Raw genomic sequence first — 19,617 nt, 5'->3', positions numbered from 1 at the left:
ATGCCTCGAGATTACTATCACTTGAAAACACCATTGTACGCACCAGCTTGTGATTCTGACAAGCATCATGATAACCTCGCTAATCCAGTTATTCAAAGATAATTTGCTAAATCTGCTCTGTTTCAAATGACATGCCCAGAAATTATTTTGAATTATTATGGAGTTTTTGATCTTTTTTTCTGTCACAAGATTAAGAATTGCCTTAATGCAGAAACTCTTTATTTTTAGGCAGAATCACAGAGGAATTGATCACAGTTTGCCCATCGACTATGAATGGGTGAAAAATCTAGCCCCATGCACTTTCATACCAAACACCTAAAACTAACATTCTTTCCTCCAAAAATATATTAAATGCTCCAACAAATTTGTCTTCCTTACTACTCCAGTATCCTAACCCTTCTTTTTTCCTCTGCTTTATGCAATTAAATGGTGCATTTTTCCATTCCTTTCTGTCACTGACACCCTATCCCCATTTTCATGGGGTTTGATTGAATCTCGTATCTTCCACGCTGGTCCCTTGATGGGACTTAGCCATTTAGCTCTTTTCCCTACCTCCTCTATATTAATGCATGTTCTTTCCCTTCCTGCACAAGGCACTGGTATAATGAAGACTAATTTTACAAGATCTGTGAAAATAAATTATGATTTGTACATCTCAAAGCAAGGCAAAATTAGTAGATGTATTGAGAAATTAACAGTAAAAAGAACCATTTATGCGTCTAATTATTAAACGTATAGCCTCAATATTCAACTAAATGATTATACAGTAACATACAGGTTAAAAAATAACTCAAGGGTAAAGTATATGGTTGTAGGGCCTTACAATATAACATTGTCTTTCAGAGCCACAAAAAAGCAAGTCGGAATAGATAGCATGTTGAAGAGAGGGTGCTTTATACGGTTTTAATGAGGGAGTCATAAACAATATCTATCAGAGTGTTTCTGTGAGGGGATGCTGTACTGAATAATTTGTTACTTGGGGGATTGTGTGGCACATTACATTGGAACACTGTTCTAAAAAAATGTGCTTTCACCTTTGAAATCCAAGTTTGAATCCGATCCAGACAGAGATGATGAGGGTCTCTGCTTTCTGACAGTTGTCAAGTATCACAAGTAAAATGAGTCTGGGCAGTCTCAATCTTGTTCCCAGAGGAAAAGAGTCCAAAGCATAAAATTACCATGAATTTGCACTAATTGGCGTAAATTTAGCAATGAGAAGCAGTAGAACAGATAACATGGTAGATAGAAATGTCATACTGGTGCAGCAGGAAACCACTGGCAAGGTTGGGGTTCAGGTGTATTGTCAGGGCATTATAGGGGTTCCCTGAATTACAACTAATCCTTGCTACATCTGCCTTGTGCATACTTAATGTTGTCACTGAATAAAAATTGGAAAGAATGTTCTGTTTTCAGGCTTTATTAACCTCCTCATCTTGGAAAACACCAACCTCTAAATATTCTCTTAAGTTTTTAAATCTTCTGCTAAATAACATTATCACATGTCTAATTATTATATTTGTTAACCACTGACCTGACTAACATTTTAAAATAAATTATTTCACAATCATACGAATAGATACTTCAAGGTAATGCAAGCTTTCCTGTTACGTTAAAATCATCCCTTCATTTAACCCGCGACTTAACTGAGTACGTTTTCCTGTTACTTGAGATTTTTCAGCTCCTTTTCAGAGAGACTTATTTAAGAGAGTGCAGATGCTGAAAGAACTGCTGACAGCACAGTACACTGTTCTATAGAGCAGTACATATTCTTATTGTTTTTTTTGGCAAAGTGAGCATTGGGTGTGCTTGACGTTGCAATATGATTTCAAATATTTGTTGAGGATGGGAGAACTTAATTATCTAAGGTGCAGAAAGTGCTTCCCCAACACAGTCACTCTAAGTGAAGGCCCTAATGACCGCCGAGACCTTAATTAATATCGCAGGCACTAGTGTGGCACAGTTCGTTCAGCGTGATTGCAACTTTAATCTCCAAGGTTGCATGTCAGCTGGAATTATAATGGCAGTTGTAGCAAAGCTAATCTTTCTTCATCACATTTGTGTGAACAGAAGTCGTCGAGGTGTGACCAATAATTAATCATCTGCTCCTGGATCCATGACCAAGGTTCCTCTTCCTTTCGAAATCTGCTGTGTCACTTGATTATATTAGGATTTATTTGAAAACTCCCAGGTCTTTTGGCTATGGAGCAAGGGCTCGGAATATCTTTGTCGATGCATTTGCTGCTTTACATTGCCGCTTCAGCCACATTGCTAAACGCAACCAACTGTCACGCAGCCAGTAAAAGGACTGCAGTAAATATTTATTTGGTTTAAATATGTTTTCCTGCTGCAAACAAAACTCACATTGCAGTAGGTTTTAAGTTTTATTCTGACTTGTCATCTTTCTTGGGTTTTAGCAGCCAGTGTCTGTTTACTAATAGCCAAGATCCCTTCATGTATTAAATTACAGTTAGCTAGCTTACTATTTGGGTGGAATTGTAGGTGAAATCAGTGTGAATTCATTTTGATCAAATTTACCGAGTTTAATAATAGCCCAATATTAAATTAAATTCATCTTTACATCGATTCAAACATAAGCAGAGCCAAATTTCATCAAACACAAACCCCAATTTTTCATGCTGGTTACCAACAGCGTTTGAAGTCTAGCAGCTGCTCTCTAGAAGAACAGTGAGTGCAACAACATGCAATAAACCAACTGCTGTAACAGTGTAGAAGATTGCAGGCTCTCAGAATCTGTTACTGACTCTAGACATAGTCTGATTTAAATTTTCCTGTCATCATCTTATAAGTCCTACATCTATACCAAAACAATATTTACTTGGCTACATTTGTGACATTTGCCCAGATGTAACATTCTATTGGTACAGGCTTTGTGCTCAACTCAGTACAGTCCAAAGCTTTACAGGCTGGTGGACTCAATTGCCCCGATTTTAACCGCCAGGCATGAAGCGGGTAGGTCCATTTCAGCCGCCCGCTTTACTCTCCGTTGGGGGGGTAAAATGGGCGTCTGATCCAAACCTGCCCCATTCCCATCAGGCGGGTTAAGTTAAAATTGGGGCTAATGAGATTGATCCACTACATTGGAGACTGCACCCTCTCCTGTGCCAAAGATATATGACTAGTGCAGCACCATAAGTGTTGCTAGTGCTTGTGCCAAGTGTCAGTTAGGTTCAGTGGTAGCACTCTCACCTCAGAGTCCTTTGCAGAGGACCAGAATTCAGTACCACAGAAGGTTCACAAGCTTCACCAGGGATGAGGTCATGACCAGCCACAGGGGCAGATATCCTGATCTCTGGGCCCCAGCTTTTAAAATAAGGGTGCTTCCTGAGCATAAAAGATTAGTGAAAGCTTTCATTATGTTGCAGCAAGTCTGGAGGATACTTCAACCCTCATGTATGGTGCATTGATACATATGATAGAGAGTCCAACTCCAAGTACATCTGCTGCAGAGCCTCCCCAATGATAGAGACCCTACTACCAGTCTTTGCATCTCCCATGAAAGCTCTGACTACTGCCATTCCAGCCTTGGGCAACACTGTCAACTTCTCCTCGGAATACTTTGCAGATCAAATGGATAGAGCCATTGATAGGAAATTCAGAAATGTTGTTAGTGTCATGTTGTCTGCTCACTCACAGATCAGCAACACGGTGACACTGAGCCCAAGAGCAAGGAAATTGCAATGATTGATGTTGCTCTCTATGTCTTGATGACAACACATCCGCACCACTTCACCACCTCCCTCTGATGAATTCACATGAGCTAGAAAACAGACAAGGCCAGACTTATACCTGCAGCTACAACCTGCAGCTGGACCATCTCAGAAGTACTATCTCAATCCTGGGAGCCATTCATAGGCACATAGCAGCCAGCTACCACATGGGCCCCAACCGTAGGGGTAGCATGGAGAAGAAGCACAAGATTAGGTAGCACAGCCCAGCAAAATAGGAGTGTTAGGAAGAGGTTGCATCTGCAAGAACTAGAACCAGAGACATACTGCATCTTTAATAATAAAATATGATGGCCCTTCAGTTGCAGAATGCGCAGACAGTTTCATTTTCTTGCCCCTGTGAAATATATGCTCAATTGAGAGGGCACATATGTATAGCTGGCTATTTTTGGAGCCTATGGAAGAATGGACACTAGTCTATGCCACCAGATGTATAGCCAAGGACAAAGATAACACCTTATGTCATAACCCACAAAGTTTGTGGTGCACGTAATATCTCAAATGTGAGACTGATAATACCAGTGACACAGGAATTGAACATCACTGTTGACATCATTGTTGCTGGCCAAACAAGAAACTTACCCTTCAGATCCACTGGCAATTCTCTCCATGGGGAAAGATTTCACCTCCATGTAATGTGTAATAAAGCCATAAATCCAGTTTTAAAGAATAGGCTTCCAATTTTGTTACACATAGCACACAGGAAATCTTCCCATGATGTGTCCAGCTGATGCAATCGACATTGGATAAAATATTACCTATTGAACAGTATCAGGATTATGGACCAGATTAAACTTCTGAGTACATTTTCTTCCATTATCATGGCATTAACTTGTACAGTAGAAGCCAAGATAATGGAAGAAAATGTGCTCAGTTTGGTCCATGTTAAGGCCAACTTTTAGCTGCTATTACTCTCCCAGGCATTTTTGCAAATAAATTAGGAAGAATAATGGCAATTAGGGCAAATGTTCTACTGATATCTGTTCTCTAAGAGAAATCCATTGGGAATTATGTTTGTGGTTTCATACCATGGTGAAAAATGCACCAAATAATTAAAATTGTGCTTTCTTAAATGATGGAGTTTGAGGCACCTTGTCTCAAGCATTCACAGATGTCAACAGTGTCTGACTTTGAAGTTTGAACCTCCAATAGTTGTCAGAACCTTTTGTCTCCTAGTATTATTATAAAACATTTTCACCCAAGGCATTTCTGCAAAGACCCAAACATCAACTCATGTGATGATCTTATTGAGCAAAGAGGCAGATGGAAGCAACAGAAAAATTGTTTCCATTTTGAGAATTTACTTTTTAAATCCACTGAATTTCTCTTTTATGGAGATGGAAGATCAGACAAATAATTGGGAGGGTGTTGACCATCAAGGATGTCAGAAAGTTGACATCCATATGAGTCAAACACAAAATAAACTATTTTTAACCTTAAAATGCTTTATGCTTGAGTAGCAAATTGTGATTTTCAAACTCTGAAATAACCCTGAAAGTACTCACAGCTTCTCTAGAGAGCTCATAGACCATTAAACCTTTCTGTTTGAATATTTGGTGGCATCCATTAGTGAGTTGTCTGCAATTCACTTAACTTCTGCATCTCCCTCAGCCATATAGTAATTATTCAGGAAAAGCTATTTTAGAGTGAAAACCTTTCAGCCTGCCTAATTTACAAGAGAATAAGAGTCACCAAAGAGACACTTAACCTCCTACACATAGAGGAATGAATACTTACACGGCTTAGTTTTTAAAATGAAATCATAGTCCAGCATTTGGTGAATGTCATGGTAATATTTTACAGTATACCTGGCCAACATTAACCCAAACAGGTTTGATAAGAGCTTGATTCCTTCTTTCCAGATGCAAAATAGATAGCTATTGCACTTTGATTCCAGGTTTATTTTCAAGTTGCACTAAAGCAAGCCTTGTTTTTCCCATCCAGTAAAGTCTGACAAATAAAATTCCTGGGATGCAAAAAGGCAATTACAGGAAAGTGATGCACTGGCCTCATTTAAATGTGTCCTGTGCATTTTTCTCTATTGGCAACACTCCAAAAGAGCTGACAGTGAAGAAGCAAGTATGGAGAGGCAGCATAAGCACCTTTTTGTGAGACTGAGCATTGGAGATATTTCAAAAGGACCTCCCGATGGTTCCACAAGAAAATCCTTTGCTGCGGCTAAATACTGAACAGTACAGACAGGAATGTCTCAAATTTCCCTCCTTCACCCCCCTGCCCCCCACATTGGATCTGCGTAATGTAACTAATCTTAGCCAGGATAACAACAGAGGCACTAAGATTGGCCTTTGTGTCCCCAGGGTATGTAAGGGGCAAATCGCTCAGCACTCCCACTTCTAATTGCTATCCAGTGACCCTTAGGAGTGCTCATGTGTAAGTTATAAATGAGACTGGGTTGGACAGTTGTGTGGCTCCCTTGAACGAATAGTCTACTGATACTCAATGGTCATAATTTTATCATGGTGGCGGGATCTCAGCGGGGGTGGGGGGAGAGGGTCAATGGGCACTTGGGAAACCCGGGGAAAAAATTCTTACCTCTCTCCACGCAATCGCGACTTAATTGGATGCCCTTAACGTGGCTTCCGGATTTCCCATGTGACAGGCAGCCAGGCTGACAGGCTGGCTGTCTCTCGGCAGTGAAAGGAACTGCAAATCAGAGAGGGGGCGGAGGCGGGAGAATGATAGAGAGCAGTTATGGGGCTTGGGAAAAATCGGAGGTGGGGGGAGGTGGGGGGACATGGACAACATCAGGGGGGCCGCGGTCGGCGTTATTGGGGGGGGTCATTGGGAGCTCAGGCATGGGGGAGTTGGAGATTGGGGAGTTGGACATCAAGAGTTGGAGATTGGAGAGTTGATGGACTTCGGGGAGTTGGAAATCGGAGAGTGGACATCAGGAGTTGGAGATCAGAGAGTCGGAGATCACATCGGGAGGTGGACATCAGGGCTCGGACATCGGGGGTTGGGGGGTCAGACATGGGGAGGGGGCCGGCAGATCGAGGGGGTCCAATCACACTAGGTAGGCTTGTTGGACCTTGATGAAGCACTCTTGCTCCTCTGGGCGCACACGCAGTGCAATAAAGGCACTCACCTCATGGATCTGGCCCTTCCCATCTGCTTTCACCTGGCATGAATCGGAAGCGATGGGAAACCCAAACAGATCAGGTTAAAGTCATTTTAAGAGTCCAGTACACAAAATATAAAGTACCTTAAGTGTCACAATGAGATACATTGCCCCTTTAAGTATCGGCCCGCCGGATTTAAATGGGTGTAGGACTTCCTGGCGATTGCTGTGCACACACACACACAGATCTGCCTGGGTTAAACCCAAAAATGGGCGGATTGGAGGCGGGGTTTCTGCCCGCTCCCAAAAGCATTGTTTTTCTCTGCCCCCCCCCCCCACCCCCGACCCACCTGATCTTGGAGGCTAAAATCATGTCCAATGTCTTTGTAGTCCTTGACAGTGTTGATCAGATGATAACAAAGTATCTGCCTCTAGTCCCAAGCAGCACCTACATCAAGACTCTGTGTCCAGGTACATATATGCTCATTTGGCTTAAATCATTAACATACCATCCAGGATATTACCTGAATATCTAATCAATTTGCTTTCTGTTTCCTTTCTGGCTATCACATCTCCAGCAAAACCATTGTTATTGAGCCTACTGAGAACGTCCAGATTCCTCTTGAACTGTGACATACTCACATTCTCAGCTTCCAGTCATCGAATGCATTTGTAGAGTTGACATCAGCCAAGAGCACAGTAAAAATATTAAAGACCCAAACATCAAGTCCCATGGGTAAGAAAAGGTGGTAGGATTCCAAAAGCAATAAAAAAATGTGTCTCTTCTTGCAAATAAAAACTAAAATATTATCCATAAAATACACATTTATTTTGATTCATTTCAAGAGCTTTTTGGAAAAGAGTAAAAGGAATGATGAAATATGCTCAGAGAATTAGTTCAGAATTCAAATACCAAAAGTCTATTTGCTCTCGTCCTCAGTGTCTAACCAATTAGTCATTGCTTGCTAGCTTTCATATTGTTTTCTTTACAGTGAAATCAAACACAATCTAATATGATTGGTTTAGCGAGTGTGAAATGCAAGTACAGCCCACCTTATACTGTAATGCCCCAAGTTAACTTAGTCAGAGAGGAAAATCACACTTGAATCAAAGCAAATTCAATGTTAAAAGTGAAGAATTCGATGCAACAGAAAGCCTGGGGTACAATCAATAAATAGTAAGAGATACTCATATTTGTGTGTGCAAACATTTTACTACACTAAGAAATCCAGTACAACTACCCTTCAAGTTGATTTGCGCATACGCAAAATATACTATGCTAGATTTTATAGTCTGAAGTAAGATTATTCACATATATTAACTTCAGCATCACACAGTTGTTCAGGAAGATCTTATATGATTATAGCCAGAAAACACACACATGAATCCATTCACAAAACTCTTAATTGTTCACCTGTGCTATTAGAACAACCTATAATTAACCAGAATATTCTATAACTGATAGAAAAGTCATCAACTGAATTATATTTTATTATAATTTTTGTAAAGCTAGCTTTCGATATTTCCTTAATCTGTGTCAGTTTGTCTCAATTCTTGAGGTAGAAGGGTTCAAGGTACATTCCAGGACATGAGCACTTAATCTAGGCTGACACTTCAATGCAGAACTGAGGGAGTACTGCACGGTCGGAGAGACCATCTGAAGTAGTACTTAATGATGTTGTAACTTAAACGTTGCTTTAGTGACATGGATGAGATGTTAAACTGAGGTTCCGTCTGAGGTTCCAGTTCGACATTAAAGATCCTGTGGTATTACTCAAAGAAAAGGAGGGATTTCAACCAACACACCAAAAACACCTTAACTCATCATTGCTATTTGCGGGATTCTGCTGTGTGCAGATTAGTTGCTGTGTTTACCTACATAACAATAATCACTCCACTTTAAAGTAATTCCATTGTATGTGAGATACTTTTAAGATATCTTTTAGATGTGATAAGGCACTATATGAATACAAGTCTTTTCGATCTTAGTAAACAATACCTTGTGACTATCACAATAGTAGAAAAATCTTGAATAGGATGTTATCTAGGGCTGAAACTATTAGTTCCAAATATGATCACCAATAGATACTCTTAGTATTAACCCCGAGAGAGATGTGATGCTAATATGGCAGAGCACTAAGGCAATTGGGACTAGCTTAGTGGTATAAACTGGGCGACATGGACATGTTGGGCCGAAGGGCCTGTTTCCATGTTGTAAACTTCTATGATTCTATGATTCTAAGGCAATGATAAATTAAGTTACAACACCATTAAGTGCAGTTTCTTCACTGATCATGGGCAGTATGCACAGGAATTCACTGCTGTAATCCCACACCTATAAATTAAAAAGGAAACACTTGAACTAAGAATATGTAACAGTTACAGGCAGGTAATTGCCAGGTGGCCACTGACTGTAGTTCAACTATGGATTAATGAATAGTAGTTTTTCAATTTGTTGTAATTGTGGACTGTTGAGTATTTATGAGCTGGGAGAGTTTCTTAGAGCTTGTCCTGACAGAAGCATTGGCAATCCATTATGTTTATTATAGTTACAATAACTATTGCAGTATGTTTAATGCTGAAATAAGCTAGTGAGAGGCGATTAAAAATATGAGAAAGAGGTCCTCTATTCCCCTACTCCAACTTAAAACACTCAGGAATGTTCATCCTGATCATTAGTAAATAGGTAAAATTAAATCAAGAGGTAACTATTGACTTGGGGCGGCAAAGCTTGTTCTGGAAATGCAAGCCTTGAAATTGCTGTCAGTGTAACAGCCTGTCCTGGCAGGCACTGTGCGGTTAGGGGGCAGCAATCGCGCGAGGAACTGAAATCACCTCCCTCCTGCTGTGCGCACTGCTTGAAATGACTGCGGAGCTTGTCAATGGGTGGTGCACTCTTTCACACAGGCTGTGCATTCAGCTAATTGTCAATGCAAATCTGCTCATAAGTACTACTTAAGGGGGAGAACCTGTAATATCGCTGCCTTCACGCACCGCATGTGCAGTATGCTAATCTCAATCATTTCAAACGGCCATTAGAGGCCAGCCAGGTTCTCACATGCAGTGTTAATTTGTTTTTGCTGGAAAACATCTCGAAGCTTTGGGAATTGCTTTCAGTGCTCACCCTGTCACTCAAATTAATTGAGGAGAACAAAGAAAGTACATAGGGCCACAACAAGTTCTCAGGGACCTAAATATTAAATACAGCATGTACCCAACTGAACTCTATAGCCCCGAAATTGCGAGACTCTGGTCCAGATTTGAATGGCTACAAGATCCCATTCAGCAAGGCTCTGCTCTAGGAGTGGAATCACACATTTTCAGGGCTTGTAAACAGAGTAGGAATCTAGCCTTCATGTTTGAGAAACTGAAGCTGGCACGGGATTGTATCAAGAAAGGATTTGCAGTCTTCAAAGAATATAGTGGAGTCAATTCACATAATATTCAGAAAGATTATCACATCCCATCAATGCAGAAAACTTCGACTTTTTTCAATGACAAGAAAGGAAGAAGCATTTAGATAGCTCCTGTTACATCCCAAAAATGGTTGTAATACAATCAGCCAATTTGTACACAGCCAGGCTCTGCAAACATAAATTAGTTGAATGACCAGTTAAACTGTTTTTTGTTTGGTTGAGTGACAAATGTTGACTAAGGCCAGGAGAATTACCTTGCATTTTTGAATGGATTGGTCACTATCACCTTTCATTTATCATACATGTTAAACATAAGCATTTTGAGCTTTCCAACCCAAGAGTCAGTGTTTCACAAATAAAACTGCTTTTTCACTGGTATTGGAAGCTGTCAATAAGGAAGAAATCAGTTGGAAGGCACAATTAGAGGCTGTCAGAACAAATCTAATCAGTTGGAAAGAGCTGGCTGATCAAACCACTTCCACACAAACTTAAGGCAGAAAAGTTTTAAGATGAGCTGATGGTTTCTCAGAATCACAGTTAGAGGTGTTGTTATTTAGTGTTTGTCGCCCCCAAAAAATTGTATATAACAAATTAGCTGCTAAAATGCAGCTTTTAATTTTCTTCAAAGGAACTTCTTGGGCATAGCATATTGAGCTGTTTTCATATATGAAGGTTTATTTCCTTCAAGACTAGATGCAGCCTCCTTTTTGAGATAAGGAGAATATTCTCTGGTGTGAATGTATTAACTGGCCTAACTGAGCAGTCCTGCCACTGCACTAATGGAATTGCGAGGGTTTGGAAATAAAAAGCAGGATATAAATGGTGATGAAATTTACTTGATTGAAACTAATTATGCTGAGAATCTCATATTTAGGTTTTTTTACTCAAGAGTCCTGCTATGATGTTTCATAAAGACTGTTTTGTTTGTGTGTGAATCACAGTGCTGCGTTACCCTCTGTACCTTAGTTGTTTCCAGTCTATTTATGTACGCATGATTCAGATCCTTCTGTTACTGTCGGGTAACCAGTAAAGGATCCCACACCACGGGGCAATATGACAAGTGACATTAATAATCAGTAAGTGTATAGTAGCCCTCTCCAGACTGGAGGCAATCAATCAGGTGCATTTAAGAGCATTTAATTTTTTTAGTGATTGTAGTAGGTGATGATTTTTATTCCCAGTGGAAGAAAATAAAACTTTTTGACAGAAATTACTATTGCCAATAATAGTGGACAAATGCTTAATGGGTTATTTAAATGACATTCCGCTATCTGTTATTTTAATGGATGGTATTAACCCATTTATTTTTACTTTACCTACAAGGTTGTATTGAAGTCCACATATTTTTATAATTTAAAGTATCTATAATCCTTCTTGGAAAAATTATTTTTGGCCTGAAAGGCAGAATTATGGTAGGCGCCATAAAAGCAGAAAATGCACAAAATAAAGTGTCAAAAACCAAAACTTTCTGGAGAGTGTACCCTCAGATTACCCTAAAAAAACCTCTCACTTCCAATACTCACACCCCCCTTCTATTGTCTAAATTCGTCATTGCTGCAAACTGCACTTTTAGATACTTTAGGATTTTTCCCCTACAATAAACGAGATCAAATGTTGGGAATAGCTGCAGCTTAATTTATCACCTGTTCATGATCTAGTGTATTTTCAATACAGTTCCTCGTCTTCATGTATCACAAGGCTATTTTTGAGCTATCAGCTTTCTGGGGTCAACTTTTATGCAGCTGTTGGTCAGCTTTTGCCAGTTTTCTAGGATAGCAGGTAATGATTTATATTATGCCACCACCACCTATAGGTATATTTTAATTTGACACTTGTAGATGAATAAGAATTGATGTAAAATCCAATACTTATGCATTTTTCTAAGTGTTTGAAAAATGCGTAAGTATTGGATTTTACATCAATTCTTATTCATCTACAAGTGTCAAATTAAAATATACCTATAGGTGGTGGTGGCATAATATAAATCATTACCTGCTATCCTAGAAAACTGGCAAAAGCTGACCAACAGCTGCATAAAAGTTGACCCCAGAAAGCTGATAGCTCAAAAATAGCCTTGTGATACATGAAGACGAGGAACTGTATTGAAAATACACTGGATCATGAACAGGTGATAAATTAAGCTGCAGCTATTCCCAACATTTGATCTCGTTTATTGTAGGGGAAAAATCCTAAAGTATCTAAAAGTGCAGTTTGCAGCAATGACGAATTTAGACAATAGAAGGGGGGTGTGAGTATTGGAAGTGAGAGGTTTTTTTAGGGTAATCTGAGGGTACACTCTCCAGAAAGTTTTGGTTTTTGACACTTTATTTTGTGCATTTTCTGCTTTTATGGCGCCTACCATAATTCTGCCTTTCAGGCCAAAAATAATTTTTCCAAGAAGGATTATAGATACTTTAAATTATAAAAATATGTGGACTTCAATACAACCTTGTAGGTAAAGTAAAAATAAATGGGTTAATACCATCCATTAAAATAACAGATAGCGGAATGTCATTTAAATAACCCATTAAGCATTTGTCCACTATTATTGGCAATAGTAATTTCTGTCAAAAAGTTTTATTTTCTTCCACTGGGAATAAAAATCATCACCTACTACAATCACTAAAAAAATTAAATGCTCTTAAATGCACCTGATTGGACACACTGTAAATTGGACACACTGTTTATTTCACAAGACCAGAGAACCTTCACTTCAATGCGCAAATGAATTTGTGCATTCTCAATGCAGAATCACAGCATAGGAGAGGTAAAACATCAGGCCTTTGTCTCATGTAAATCATAAAACAATGCCCATATGACAGGAAAACATTCTGCATAGTCCTGGAGGTGCAGCTAGTGTCACAGTCAACATGCACTCTTTTCATTTTAAAGATGTTCCTGTTGAAAATTAAGAGTTCTAAATGTTTTAAGTGGCTTAAAGGGTTAAATTATGAGGACAGGTTGCATTAACTTGGCTTGTATTCCTTTGATTGTATAAGATTCTGGGGTGATCTGATCGAGGTATTTAAAATGATTAAGGGATTCGATAGGGTAGATACAGAGAAATTATTTCCTCTGGTGGGGGAATCCAGAACAAGTGGGCATAATCTTAAAATTAGAGTTAGGCCATTCAGGAATGAAATCAGGAAGCATTTATTCACACAAAGGGTAATGGAAATCTGGAACGCGCTCCCTCAAAAAGCTGTGAATGCTGGGTCAATTGAAATTTTCAAGACTGAGATGGATAGATTTTCGTTAGGTATGGGTATCAAGGGGGATGGAGCAAAGGCGGGTTATTGGAGTTGAGGTACAGATCAGCCATGATCCAAATGAATGGCGGAACAAGCCCAAGGAGCTGAATGGCCTACTCCTGTTCCTATGTTCCTAAGTGTCGATGAGCAGAGTGTATGGTGACTGTGACACTAGTTGGGTCCAGCTGATAACTTCTTCCTCAGTCAAGTAGGTGGAGAGAGTTAGAATGTTTTCCTTTCTAATGACAAGTATTACTTCTGATAAATAATTTGCAATTGACAAATAAATATTTTTTTATTGTGAAATTAAGCAGATTTACATTATCGAAAATAGTATGGTTAACTGTTCATTTCTGTAAATTATACCAGCCACCACTCTTCATAGTATTCCTAATTTTTCATCATTCTTTCTTATCTATTACTGAGTGGTGTACTCATACAAACCCAAAATTATGTACATTATTTATGTAAATGACTTTAGTGTCTTAAAGGTTTTATAGAAACCATATATAACTCCTCTGCCTTACTGTGCACCTGATCAGGTTGCAGCTGCTGAATGATTGTCCTCCTGTGTCTCCAAGTTGATCAAATGACTTTGAAGAATTTATTGTTTCAGTGGGATGCTGTTGGGAGGGAGAAATTAATTAAACTGCATTTTACATTTTCCAGTTTTTTCTCATAGGATGCTGAGAGAATTAAATCAGCTCCTACAGGCTTTGTTACGAACGCTCAACAAATGAGATATCTCTACTCAATGCTTCCAATCGACATAGAGTTTGAGGATTCAAGTTCCTTCTGTTGGCTGATCCTCTAATTTTGGGCAGAAGCAGACATTCCAGGTTCGGTCATTTCAATTTGGAAATGGCCATTAGCAGGTTTCAAGTTTCCCCTTTCACATTAACACCTGCCAAGGTTTGGGACAGGAGTTGGTCAGCCTAATACAGTGTGTGGCTGCCAAACTACAGACCTGGGGTTGCCGAATGTGGTAATGAGTGCATGGAAGTAGAATGCTTTTCCATTTATTTCATCCAACGTCATCAGTACGCACTTGTTGGTAGGGTTGCCCACCTTCTCGGATTCTCCTGGAATGTCTACAGGTATGGTATGACGAGAAACAGAGCAAAAACTCCCTTTATTTTGCCACAACTCCAGATTCAGAGGAGCACTCCCTACTGCACCAGTATGGCATTTCTATTTTGCACAGAAGCAACTGAAAATATTAAATATTAATTTGTGACACATTGTGGGCCATTTTGTACTGTGGACCCACACCGACGAGGGTTTGGATAGAGACTCATCAAACGCGTTTTAATAGGATTATTAGAGCCAGCATGAAGAAAGAAATTGCATCCTGTCAGTTTGGATTGGATGAAAACCCATGTTCCACAGGTCAAGGATAATCTTCTTACCCATCGCACACACACTCCCCTCCCCAAAGATCTGATCTTTCATTTCTTTTGGCTGTGTTAGAGATAGGCTTGGCCTTACCTTCACACCAGTGTTTTTTGCCTCAGGCATCTCTCCCATCAGTCACTCCTGGACTTTTGTTCACAGTGGGAATTAGTGGAATCCATTACAATGTGTTTTAAAATTTAGACCTGGTTTCCATTTACAAAGTTGCTTTCCCCACTTCACAGGCAGCAGCTGAAACAACTGATAATTTCCCTGCTCAAAGTTAACAGGTTGGGCATTGAAATATGATGCTCAACCTGCAGTAGTGGCACATGTAAATAAGATTGTGCTGAGCAGAGTTATTTGGTATACCAGTGGCAAGAATCCTCTGTCACCCACCAAAAGAGGTACTTAACCTGGAGCTGTTTACACTGTTATTAATAACTCTTTAGTGCAATAATGCCAGTAGTTTAATATTAAATCATAAGGAAATTGAGCAAGAAAAGATCATTCGGCCCATCAAGCCCATTCCGTCCATGTATGATTATTCTATCATGGACTTCCTTCCCATACCACCTGTTGATCCCCTACTTTAGGAAAAAGTAGCTTTCTCCCTCTATCACCTCTGTTACTATCTCAGTGCGCCTCAATTCTCTCTTCTCAACAGATATCCATCGAGCACCTTCTTAAAAGTGCCAACTGACCCCCAAATCCATCACCTTCTCTGGGAATGTATTGCTAAAAAGTATAAGTGCTTTGGTAGATGGGGAAGACCAGGAAACCAAAATGACTGGGAGGCATATCTCTGTGCTACATAAAAAGATAGACGCCATCATCAGCTCTAAACTGAACAATTCTTACACTGGCTCCAAAGACTAGCAGGAGACATATTGATGCCCATCATCACTATACAACTCCTGAGGGAAACATGTACAATACTCTTTAGGACTTGTTGAAGAAAATTTTGTTGAAAAGTCGACATAAATCCAATACCAAGTACCAAAGAAGTCCAGCAACCCAATCAGTGGAGTAAGATGAAGTGCAAGAATGTTAATCATTTCCTTTAAAAGCTGCAAAAGCCATTGCTCCCTGCACAGAACCTTGTTCAATTTATCAACTTCTGCTTTTTATTATCAAGTCATTTTTCAATCCAGATAGTTAATCATCTTTAAAAATCTGAGATGCAGAATTTATCAAATACTTTCTGAAAATCCAAGCAAATTATACTAATTTAGTTAGTATCCCAGTAGATTCGCCAGGTAAAGCCTATTGCTTCTAAAATTATACTGACTGCTTATGACTTCTCCACTTTTTAACATTGATGGCATCATATAAAATACTCAGTAAACATTTTTGCCATGGATGTTAAGATAGTTTATCAGTAATTTTCATATTTGGTGACTTATTCCTACCTTTGAATATTGAAGGATTTGCTTTCATCCATTCCTTAGCTTTCACCTCTGTGTCTGTTTCATTCCTCCATTCGCTGAGGCTTCCAGCCACAGCTGTTTCATTTCTCTTTTTTTGAGCATTCCAAGGTATATCCCATTCAGTAGAGATGTCCAACAAATATTTTTCTTCGATGCTGCAAAGGTTAATTCAATAACACCACTGAGCAAAATTGACCATAATATTGTCCACCCACCTCCAGTCTACAAAGATACCAATCTCTCTTCAGTTACAGAATTCAGAACTTTTTTTATGAACTTGGTTCTCCTCAAGCTGAGGGATGTTAGTACTGAGGAATAGAGTGCTCTTGTTTCTGAGCACACAATATCATCATCAAGCACTTGTAGATCAGGTATAGTATCTCCCCAACAATATGCCTCAGACTCAGACAATTTGGTAGAATAGGGGAATTCTCATTGCCAACTTAAGATTTCTATTCAGCTTATACTTACCCTGTGATTACCATCTCATTCTCCTGGGCTAAGTACAGTCTGACTCCAAGCAGGACAGTGCAGTAGATCAGGATGGCCTACTCCATACCATCATTCGCCTTTTACAACATTAGAGATATTCCCAGGCTATCAGCCCTCTAGGATCAGTGCAGCAGCCCCACCATTGATGCTATAATTTTAACCAGGCCTCCACGTTCATACCAGTAACATAGGTGCTGCTGCATCGGCACTTCAGCATTCTATATCAATTCAAAATGCCAGCGGAAATATTCTGTCTGATAATGAGGTGCAAAAAATAACAAAATACCTTTCACCCAAGAAGCTGGTGTCGGTAATTTTTGAAACCTTTTGTTTGTCAAAAACTCAGTAAAGTTTTATTGGAACATATAGGAACAGGAGTAGGCCATTCAGCCCCTCTAGCCTGTACCGCCATTCAGCTAGATCATGGATGATCTGTACCTCAACTCCATTTACTCACCTTTGCTCCATATCCCTTCATACCTTGATCCAACAAAAATCTATCCATCTCAGTCTTGAAAATTTCAATTGACCCAGCATCCATAGCCCTTTGGAGAGTGAGATTTCCTCTTCCTTTTGTGTGAAAAAGTGTTTCCTGATTTCATTCCTGAATGACCTGGCTCTAATTTTAAGATTATGCCCATATGTTCTGGATTCCCCACCAGAGGAAATAGTTACCCTGTCTAATGAAATTTTTAAAAATTCTTAACCAGGCTACTGTGAGAGCTGTAGGCTACAAAATGTTGTAGAGCACTGCACAGCATTGAAATGGTGTTTTTTCCCCGTATGTAAGTAAGGATATGTTTCAGAATTAGTACTTATACATGACAGAGCAGGGTAAGATCATCTTCTTAAAACAGCACCGCAAGGACACACATTTTTAAAGGAATGGTTTCTGTGAGTGCTTTATTTCCCTAAGGATGATAACAAATCCTAATTATACGTGGAAAGTAAATTTAATTCAAAGAATAGGAACAGGAGAGGCCATAGCTACAAGCAGGTTTATTCATAATTATATAAAGGAACAGTCCTTCAGTTCCGATAATGGGTACTGTAACATTATTATGTAAATAGACTTATTTGCTTAAGTCTCTAATGAAAACATTGGCATTAAGACCTACAGCCATAAAAAGACATGAATTACTTGTGTATGTGAACAGCTGACTTTGTTTCCCTTACAGATTATGAGCTGCTTGTTTTTGTTATTTATAAATCTCTGTAATGTATCTTATTTCATTCTTAAAATTGGTTCCCAAATAGCAAAGTGTTTTTAGTCCTTTTACAGCAAAGGCTACCCTTGAGATCTTACAATTAGTGCTGTTTCATACAAAATGTCATACCGTGCTACAAGGCAAGTCTAAATACAGGGTAAGCCATGTAGAAAATATATGACAAGATGTCCCAGAAGCCCTGTTGAAGGTGGTGTTACTGTACTAACTAGTGTACCTTTAATAGATGATAAATGTTTGGAAACTGGCCTTATTAATGCAATGGCCTTGATTCAGCTGGCATGTCCCATCCTTTCATTAGTCAAGGCTGCTCAAAAACTATGGTCATACTTTAGTGGTAGTACTTTAGTGAAGGCAGAATACTTATTGCAGATGTTTCTATAACATTTTCTTTTACAAATTACATCTTGTAATAATGATAGGTACAATACTGCTTGTTTTATGGGCCCTTATTATAATTTTATGATTGAATGATCATTCAGGTTTCATTTAATGGCCTTAAGTTTCATCCTGCCTTAAGTTGTTCTGCATCTTCCTCCCTTCAATAAATCTCGTTTCACCTTATTCAGTTGTTATTCTGCAAACAAGCAGGTGAGATGCTCTAATGAATTACATCCTGTAAAGCTGAATGAAAAAGTCAAAGTAAAATAATAGAAACATTTATAACTAAAATGTTTCTGTGCAAGATAAAAAATATACTGGGCCATAATTTGCTGTGGCAGGGCATCGAACGGTGTCTGCCGTTAGTTAGGCTTGCCTTTGCTCATTTAAGTTTTTTAATTTTTTGCGTGGCAAGTGCAGGGTGAAAACGTGGCAGTGAGGGAAACAGGGCCTCTGGTACCTGAGTGAACAGAGCAAGCAACTGTGTATCTCCTTAACCAATCAGATTGAAGGATTGAGAAATTAACAGCACAAGGAAGTGTAAATTAGGTACAGAAAGAAATAAAGATTGGATTAAGAGAGAGAGAAAAAAGAGACAGAAAGGAAAAGATTCAAAAAAATTAAATGTTAAATTTTACATTTTTAAAATCTCCAACAATTAAAACCTGAAGGAATGAGACTCCACACTTGTAATAGTTAATTTTCAGTGCCAGAGAAGTTGACTGGCAGTAATTAACACTTATCACGTTATTACAAGGTACTTAGACTGAAAGGGACAAGTTTAATTCATATCTACCGCGCAAATACAGGAACTTCATGCCGTTTAATGCATTTCAAATGGTGAGACAGACAGCGAAATGCCATTTTCGCGAAGCTAACGGCAGAGCGGCGCAACTCGGACAGCAACTTTTGGATTTCCGCGTTTAACCGCGCATCTGCCCCGCGCCTGAAATTGCTGTAGCATTTCTGCATAAATAACGGCGCGTGCTATTAGCCTCACCATTAATTTGACAGCAAATTCTGGCCCAATAATCTTATTCCTCCATTCAACAAGACAGCCACAAGGCTATTGAATCCCCCCTCCCCAAAATGTCGAAGAATATCTCACCCCCCTGATTAACCTCGGAAGGAAAGAAACTGGTCCCCGGGACAATCATTTTTAATATTTGATAATCAATGAAACTATTCTTTTAATTATTTTGCA

The sequence above is a fragment of the Heptranchias perlo genome, chromosome 34 (genome assembly GCF_035084215.1).
Source record: "Heptranchias perlo isolate sHepPer1 chromosome 34, sHepPer1.hap1, whole genome shotgun sequence".
Lineage (NCBI taxonomy): Eukaryota > Metazoa > Chordata > Chondrichthyes > Hexanchiformes > Hexanchidae > Heptranchias > Heptranchias perlo.
The sequence above is the reverse complement of the archived record's forward strand: the minus strand, read 5'-3'. Positions refer to the sequence as shown.